Here is a 9,407-nt window from a genome sequence, read left to right on the forward strand (position 1 = left end):
AGCAAATTAATTTTATATACATATAATACATACCAGTTTGGTTTTTGTAATTATTGTACTTTATTAAAATGTGTACGTTTATTTGCTTAGTAAGTTTTAAGCGTCTTGTTTCCCTTTGACGTATGTTAAATGTGGTTGTTTGTGGCAAAAAGCACATTAAGAGTCTAGAAAATTCGTACCTTTGCAAACAAATAGACCGCATAGCTATTCACCTTGGCCCGTTTTCGTGGGAACATCTTAACATTTGTTGCTGGCAGAGAATAAAATAGAAATTTCCAAGGTTTGTGTCTATTCAAGAGAATTTAATTTGTTACCGAAAATGAATGTTACTACCTTTTTTCGTATATTTTCAAATTACAGTAGATCCACTCTTTTGATGATGAGAAATGTAAATTAAATAGCAAAGTCTTGGACGTAATTCCTAAGTTCCACTTTATTAGTATCAATCATAAAGGAGTTTAACGTGAGACTCTAGATCTATATATCTATATATATAAAAGAAAGTCGTGTTAGTTACACTATTTATAACTCAAGAACGGCTGAATCGATTTGACTGAAAATTGGTGGGCAGGTAGCTTAGAACCAGGAAAAGGGCATAGGATATTTTTGTACCCGTTTTTCTATTTATTATTCCGCGCGAACGGAGTCGCGGGTAAAAGCTAATTACACTTAAAATTTAAATCAAATTCAAAAGTAATAATTCTAAAAACATAACTTAATTAAGTTATATGATAACTAAGACTTAGGTAACAAACACCATTGAAGTTTGTAGTAAGAAGTTATTTGCACAGTCCCAGTTTGCGCTTAAAATTGAGTTCCGTTATATTATTGCTAAATAAATTTACACGCTCCAACCACAAACCTAACATTTAATATACAAATTAAAGGAAACCAAAAACTGAATGCGGAGGCAGCTCGCTTATTTGCATTTCCTTTCGCTTTGTGAAATTTAAAAGTAGTTGCTCGAGATTTTCATTTCAAGACATTTAGATACAAAGCGTACTTTTAATATGTAGTTGTTTTTTTTAAATAACTCCTAAGAAAGTCTTTATTTTAAACTTAGATTATTTTATTTCAATAAATAAATTATACATACCAGTTTTGGGCATAAGAATTACAAAACATTCCATCGTAATTCGTATAAGTACGAGTATATAAAACCAATTACGCTAACTAAATAAATAAATGAAATGCAAAATGTGGGGAATAAAATTAAAAAAATAACAAAGGCGGAGATTTTAAATTAAAGTTTATTTCACAATAATAGTGCTCACTGCACATTAATGGCGCGTCAGCCAGTTATCACATTACAACAATACGAACTCAAAGAAAAGAATTTCTTCATTGTCTGGCGAAGCTAGGACCAAAGAGATTCAGAGATACGTCTTCATCGTTTTCTTTCAAAGAGCTAAGATTCCTATATAATTAGATTAAGCAAAAAGACAAGTGTAGGTAAGTACTTGTACTTTAATCAGGGTGAGTGAAGCTCTATACTATTTACTATCTTACAATGTTTACAGTTTTGTTGTAGGTACACTTTACTAGGTATTATTACTCTTTCTCTCTTAGGTTTTGGCACAGTAATTTCAATTTATTTCTAGACCTATCTTCTGTATCTATCGGCAAAAACTATTTAATACTATAAATAGAAGATTTTATTTCAATATTATTTTAATGTGTTTCTAAAGTCATCTGTTAGATAATTATAAAATCAATAACATATGTATTATTAAAGATGACCCATTTTAATAATCTATATATTTAAAGATGTATTTTTATTGTATTTTACAATTTATGACATGATAAAAAGCATCGCGAGTCACAAAGCATCGCCTTTTGCTAGTACCTAATACTATTTATGAGGAATTACCGTATTGACTGACTGATGTTGAGTTTCCATAGTCCAAACACAATGATAACAACATTATTTATCTCTTATTTCCTTTGAGATAATTACAGCTTACATTATCATTACAGGTTTAACGACTAATAAGTTGTAAATAAGTAATGTTTTAGTTCCGTTCCCTTTTTTGTCGACTTCGAAAAGAAGGAGGTTAACAATTTGTATTTGTTTATTGTATTTTTTATGTGTGTTAGGGCGAAGCTCCGCCCCCGGTGCTACGATTTTGATATTATTTTGTTACTTGACTTGTCGCTAATCGTAGTGTATTGCCAAGTTTATACTTAGCTTCATTGTATAAATAAGGGACAAACTTGGTAATACAGATAAAGTATTTTTAACTTTAGACACATGGCAAGATATTGCACCTGTTTTACGTGCAAAAAAAAACGAAATACTCATGCATAATGATCGTGCCGTTTGCTTCCTTTAGCCAAAAGAGTGTTCCGGGAGGCTCATTAAGAACGTCAGTTAAGAAGCCATCGTAACGTAAGGGATGAACATGTATATACTGCTTGTTAAAATCGTGCGAGTTTTCTTTTCTTTTTACAAGTCGAAGTCGTTAAAAAATATGTCTTGAATTTGTAATGTTTATTATTATTTATATTAGTATATGTTTATATAATGTTTATTTAATAAATTTGTTACTGGATTATAAGTAATGAGCGATGATAATAAATTACTTAAGGTACAATCATTTATCAATTGAAATTTGAAAATTTGTTCGTGCGCTTTTTGCTATCGTTACTTTGTAACTGCATAGTTCACTATTAATTCTATGATTTGTAAAGGAGAATTTCAATTCTCCTTTACAAATCATAGAATTTTCTTTAAATATCCCTGTATTTTGCTGTTATGCAAACAAATAATAAAATTTAACTTTACGTAATTTAGATGGCACGATATATTAAGTATTTCAAGTAGCTTTATCTCTTTAGTAGTGTGACAACTAATTTCACGATGAACGGTTTAATTTTACTTTCAAATTAAAGATAAGTACTTGGAAAAGTATGTACGATATAAAATGGAAATAACATTTATAGTTTTTAAGTCTTTTATAAATATTAAGGTACTGTAACTCGTGCATCCATCGTGAATTAATTAGTGATAGGTGGAAGAGTAATGATAAGTGTTTATTACGAAACTTTATAATAAATAAGTCTTTATACTTGGCTGAATAATTAATGTCATAGTACAAAAAGTTGCATTAAAAACGATAAAGGTTTTTATTTTGTTTTATAGATTTTTAGAGCCTTCTTTAACGACTTCAGAACATCTTATTAAAGTTTCACTAAAATCTATCCAGTGGTTTAGGAAGGTAAATGGGACAAACATACAGACATTGATTTTAATATATGTATAATACAATATTTGAATACACCTATAATATAGTAGAAAAGGTAACATTTTAATCTAACAAATGTGATGTGATGAAACGGGAATATTGCGCTCAATCGAGCGTTACCGCCGCCGGCGAGAGAGGCGACCGACCCACAATACTTTCAGGTACTAGCATTGATACAAAAGTCTATAGAGATATGTGAATGTGTTTTGCGTCACGGACGCTTTTGTCTAACGTATCATTTGTTTTATTTATGTTATTTGAAACAAATCATTAAACCGCATTGTAATAAAAATTTTATTACGAAAAAAAACAGATGGTAAATTATTTAAAATATCAAAGAAAATATTTTAAATTTAAATGTAAAAACCAAGAGTCAAAAGTGCGAAAATTAGTAATACAAATAAACATTTAATTATTTAGTTTTTTTTACAACATAATCCTCATTCGTTCCATTACTAACTTTTATAGTCCCGCTCTTTTTTTCTAGTACTAATTATAATATTACAATCAGCGTGGGTTTCTACTGCTGAAACATGTGTATAAAACATATTGTCATCTCCTTCCTTTGAAACATAATAAAAACTATCTATCTAGTTAATAAAATGGGACTGTCTGTGATAACGAAAAAAAAAAATCCAATTTTTTTTTATAAGATAAGGGGCAAACGAGCAGCGGTAACACCGAGTTGTTCAACGTCGTTCATGGACATATTTCGCAAAAACGATGCATTTGCGTTGCTTATTACGAAAACTTAATTTAAAAAAAATTTTGATATGTCTGTCTATGTCCGTAAATTCATGTTTGTTCTGGATAATCTCTGAAATGGCTGGACCGCTTTTGACCGATTCTGCGATGACGAAGTAACGGGCGACTGCTAGTTAGGCAGTAAAGTTGTATTTATACTATACTAGCCGTCGCTAAATTAGAAAAAAACTTAATTAAGTAGCCTATGTCTTCTTCCAGACTATGTTTTACACCTATGCCAAATTTTAGCAAGATCCGTTGAGCCGTTCTGGTGATACTTTCAAACAAAAATCCATCCATCCATCCATTTAAACATTCGCATCTATATATATAAAAAAGAAAGTCGTGTTAGTTACACTATTTATAACTCAAGATCGGTCGAACTGATATTTAGCTGAAAATTGATGGGGGAGGTAGCTTAGAACTAGGTGACGGACATAGGAACTTTTTTATCTCGTGTGCATTTTTTTTATTTCGCGCGGACGGAGTCGCGGGTAAAAGCTAGTTTATAATATTAGTAAGACTAATCATTATAACTTACTAGCTTTTACCCGCGACTCCGTCCGCGCGGAATAAAAAAAATAGAAAACGAGGTAAAAATTATCCTATGTCCGTTTCCTGGTTCTAAGCTACCTGCCCACCAATTTTCAGTTAAATCGATTCAGCCGTTCTTGAGTTATAAATAGTGTAACTAACACGACTTTCTTTTATATATATAGATATTTCAATAAATAATGTGGTTTCTAGTATTGATTTAAGGATCCTAAAATACTCCTGGCTTTATTTGATTTGAATTTACTGAGTCAAAGTTGAATTGAAAGCGCTTTAGTAAATGTAGACGAAGGTTTGTCAAATACTACACGGAACTTTAAAAACTTGTATTTTCCAAAGTACATTTAAAGTATATCTGTCTATGATATAGAACCGACACATATGTACTTATGGCGAGCTAATTATATCCTTGATATATACTTAAAATAGAAATCTTTACGAAACGTTTTAATAATTTTAGTTATGTTTCGAAGAAAATTAAAATGTCAGTTGAAAAATAAAATAATTTAGTTTCATTAATACATTTTAGAAAACGTTAAAATCCTAAAGCCTAAAAATCTAAAATCCAAAACAAAACATTAGAGAAATACACAATGTAGTTACTAAACTTATTTTCACAAAGAATTATAACAAACGTACAGATTTTTGTTTTTCATTTCAAAAAATTAAAGTAATGAAAACATTTTCTAGACGGAATGAAAAATATCTTAAAGTTAGCCATTGGATTGTAAAGTGGAGTTTAGATTGAAGAAGTTGCAATTAATTTAAGGGCATAATGGAAACGCAAGTCTCTTTTAATTCATTGCTATTCAGACTTCAAAGCGTATACTTAATAGGTTGAAAATTGAAAAGTTATCCAACATCATCTGCACTTTACTTTATTATATTTACTTGAATGAGTTGTTACATTCATAAGAGAGGTAATACAAATCGAAAGGACCAAATAAATGTTTAGTCAAAGTTTTTAAAGTTGAAAAATTTTCTGAAGGTGAACTTTTGGTGTGTTTCTGTTTGTTTTTTGAGCATGGTTAAAATTTTAATTTTGTAAAATCAAAATTATGGTAACTTCTAATAGTGAAGGTATTTAGAAGAATAGAGGTTGATATCTAAAATCGCCGGATTTCGAAGATTTAGGTTGCCTCGTGTACGAAGGATCTTAGGCGAAAATTAAAACTGTAGAATAAATTGCTTAAACTTTCGTGATACATAATAATAAAGTAATTAAGGACGGCTTAACTCACGTATGAACGTCCGGTGACGGCACCGACTAGTTTCGGACCCGTCGGCGGTCCATCTTCAGGGCGAGTGCTTATTTCGAGTACTTCGCGGTCGCGTCGCGTCCGAAACTAGTCGGTGCCGTCACCGGGACAATCATACGTGAGTTTAGCCGTTCTTAATTAATTTACTGTAGAATAAGTTCACTAGTTTTAAAGTTAATCCGAAACAAACAATATTTTTTCTCTTTGTAATTTGTAAAAATAAATATCAATAAAAATGTTTATAGTACCTTAAAGTATTTATACAGCACTTCTACCAAAGGCTAATTATGTACACAAACTAATTTATACACGGTGCGGGAATTGGTCGCTCTGGACAAATATTAACGAAGCAACGCGACCGGCAATTCGGTAACTGATTCAGTAAATTTATGTTGATTTATATAATAAATGTTCGGAAACAGAGTTTCGACAATTGCTTTAGCTTGGGGACTCACTGTGCGGTTTGGCAATGCGCACCATATCTACTTATACTACAATGATAACACTAGCGATCCACTCTGACTTTGCATGGAAAGTATTAATGTTTTTTTCTCATAATAAAAGAAAATTATTTGGAAACTACTATTTCTTTTAATCGCTCCTCCTTAGCTCCAGGCTTGTGCTTGTCGTGGTTCACGACAATAGTCGAATGATGGGAATCGAACTCACAAATGTAACACATTTTCGTGAGTGATTATAGGTATACTTATTTATGAGATATAGACAGAGAATTACGACATGTGCGACATAAAGGCAACGAAGAGCAGCGCGATGCTTACTCGTATATTTTCCTTCATCAAATAACATGTAGATAATCAAAGTATTGATATAAGCGTCAGTTCTGTACAGAATAGCCGTTTAGACATTTGTAGTTTAGAAGGAATAATTTAATTCGGTCAGATCATAGAGAAGTATGGTCGGCTATCATCGGAAAGTTTTCAGCAAATGCATAACGATGAAACGACAAATTTCAGACATAGAAAGACGTGCAATTGGTAAACGACAAAGGCATTGGAGACTGCTTTATTTAATGTTGGGAACTATTTTCTGTTTGAGTACCTGAAATGTCGTACCGTTTGTGTACATCGTAAATGTTAGCAACTGTTATAAACATGAGAGTCATTGACGAAGTAAAATATTAAATCATTCGTTATTCAAGTTTTTACTTGCACAATTAAAAATTACGGTAAGGAATTTCCCTAATCCTTTAGCCCTTCCTACATAAGGCAACTTTAATCTTCGAAACTAATATTGCAACCTTGCGTCTCGAGTATCGCGTTGCGCGTACTCCGTACACACAACGTTGATTCGGCGACGCGAGTAGTGTATTCGGTTAGAAAAGGCTTGGAGACTACAAGTCAACCGTATATTATGCTCCGCCATTCTGAAAATCACAGCACCTTTTGTTGACTGGTTTTAGCTACGTAAGAATAAAATGTCAGCGACGCGTGCCACGGTACGCGTGTAGCGGTAAGTCGCTTAGCGACTAAAATCGCCGGGTTTCGAAGATTTACGTTAGTTGTGTATGAAAGGCCTTATATTTTAAATCTCTGGTTGTAAAGTATTGCAAATTATATGCGTTATTTTAAAAGTTATGGGCAGGTTATTTGGATATAAAATAGAAAATAGTACTTTTTACGATTGTAATGGTCGAATAAAAATTTTAATAAGAGTTAATTTGAAGTAAACGCAGTACATGCGGCGTGCTTCGCTGTGTCAGATAATAGAGTTGTAGTTGCCAAATTGTCAGATTTTTTCGATGTATAATTATATTTTATTTTTTCGCTCTAGTTTTCAGACTATAGCTTGCTAATATTTAGTGATTATCTACGATTCATGAGAATTTTTGTTGGAAAGACACAGCTTGGACACTGTTAAAACAAAAATCAACGAATGAATAGAAACAACTTTACAACGTAACAATGATTTTTGTTGCCAAATCACCGATTTTACCTGTATACTAGAATTCCTGTAGTAAATAGTTGATTTACTTACGAAAAATCATTCAATATCCTGGTGCTAAAACTATTTCTAGTTTTGTGTTTATTCATCCCATTACGGTATTTATGGTTTTCTAAACTTAAAGGAGATTCTGTCAAACATAAAAAATACAGATGCTTAACATAAATATGACTTAATTTAAATATTAATAAACCATGTCTGCTACTGTTTACACAAAGATAACGTTTACAAAAGTCATATTTTTCATTGGGTCTTTTGTTTTAAGTTAATACGCAGAAGCTTTGTCCAGTGATATTTAAACATTTTATTTTGTAATATTAATAAAGTTTGAGATAACAAATTATCTTTTTAAAATAAGAAATACACATTTATGCTGAAAGAAATGTTATATATATTTAGTCAATGTATTTTCTACCTTTGTGATAGAACTCCGAAAACTTGTACTGCTCAACCAAAGTACGAGATCCCGTGTGAATTGAATATCGACAGATTTCAAACTACAAGTTTTGTTGTGTTAATATGGATAACAAGATAGTTATATCATACAAATTATTATCTTTATAACCGTACCACCGTCGTCCACAACTCTGTCCGCGAGGAATTAAAAAAAAAGAGTAGCCTATGAGTTTGTTTTTTTTATATTACAAGGTGGCAAACGAGCAAGTGGCCACATGAGTTCGTTGAAATGGCGAAGAGACCGCTGCCCATAGACATCCGCAATATCAGATGCGTTGCCTACCCTCAATCGACGAAGGAGGAGACGCACAAAAAGAATATTTAACCTCCCTATGCATCTCCTCATCCATCAAACCTACCTTTCCCATTATTTCCTTATAAGAAAAGGGTGGGAAGGGAAAGAGGACTAAAATTAGGCCTGCGGCACCACACTCACGCTGTTCTAATCTGTATGTAAACTTTCGAATTTATAGTAACAGTAAGATTGAATTAATTAATACAGTATAAATTAACAAACTCTTTCAATACATATATCAAAACTTTTGGAGTGAAACTATTAAAAGTAAATATTTTTTTACATTTGAACCTAAACTAATACATTTTAAAAACAGCGGAGGTAATTAGTATCGAAAACGTTTGTTGTTTCGAGTTTGTTGCTATGCCAAGTTTTTTTGACCTTACCGTATAAATATTCAGCTATGTAGGTTTAGTGAAGATGATTGAATGCCTCTGTTTGCACAAATATCCAAGGCAATATCAAATGTGTTTCATTTCTTCATATATGAAGTTTTTTTTATGGGAATTTGAGAAAATATTACGAGTATCAAATGCTAGGTGCTTATTCAAATGCTAGGTCCTCCTAATTTGATAGTTATCGTCTAACACAACTTAATGTATCAATAATGGTAAAATAGTTATTAGTAACATTATATTGGTAAAAATGTTATAACTAATATGTAATTTATAGAATTATTACTCTACGCACATTTGAGTTACCAAAAACTTAGAACTTTTGACTAGTGATATCATTTATTCCCAAGTCGTGGTAAAAGGCGGCAAGGATGAATATGTAAGGTTATAATGCTGAAAAATAATAGCCATTATTTATTCGCGAAGCTAAATTAATAAACGTTTGAAGCTAAAATTAAAGCAAGTTGGGGTTAAATTTAAAAGACAGCTTTACTTTTGT

This window comes from Papilio machaon, chromosome Z (assembly GCF_912999745.1).
Source record: "Papilio machaon chromosome Z, ilPapMach1.1, whole genome shotgun sequence".
In the NCBI taxonomy this organism is placed as follows: Eukaryota; Metazoa; Arthropoda; class Insecta; order Lepidoptera; family Papilionidae; genus Papilio; species Papilio machaon.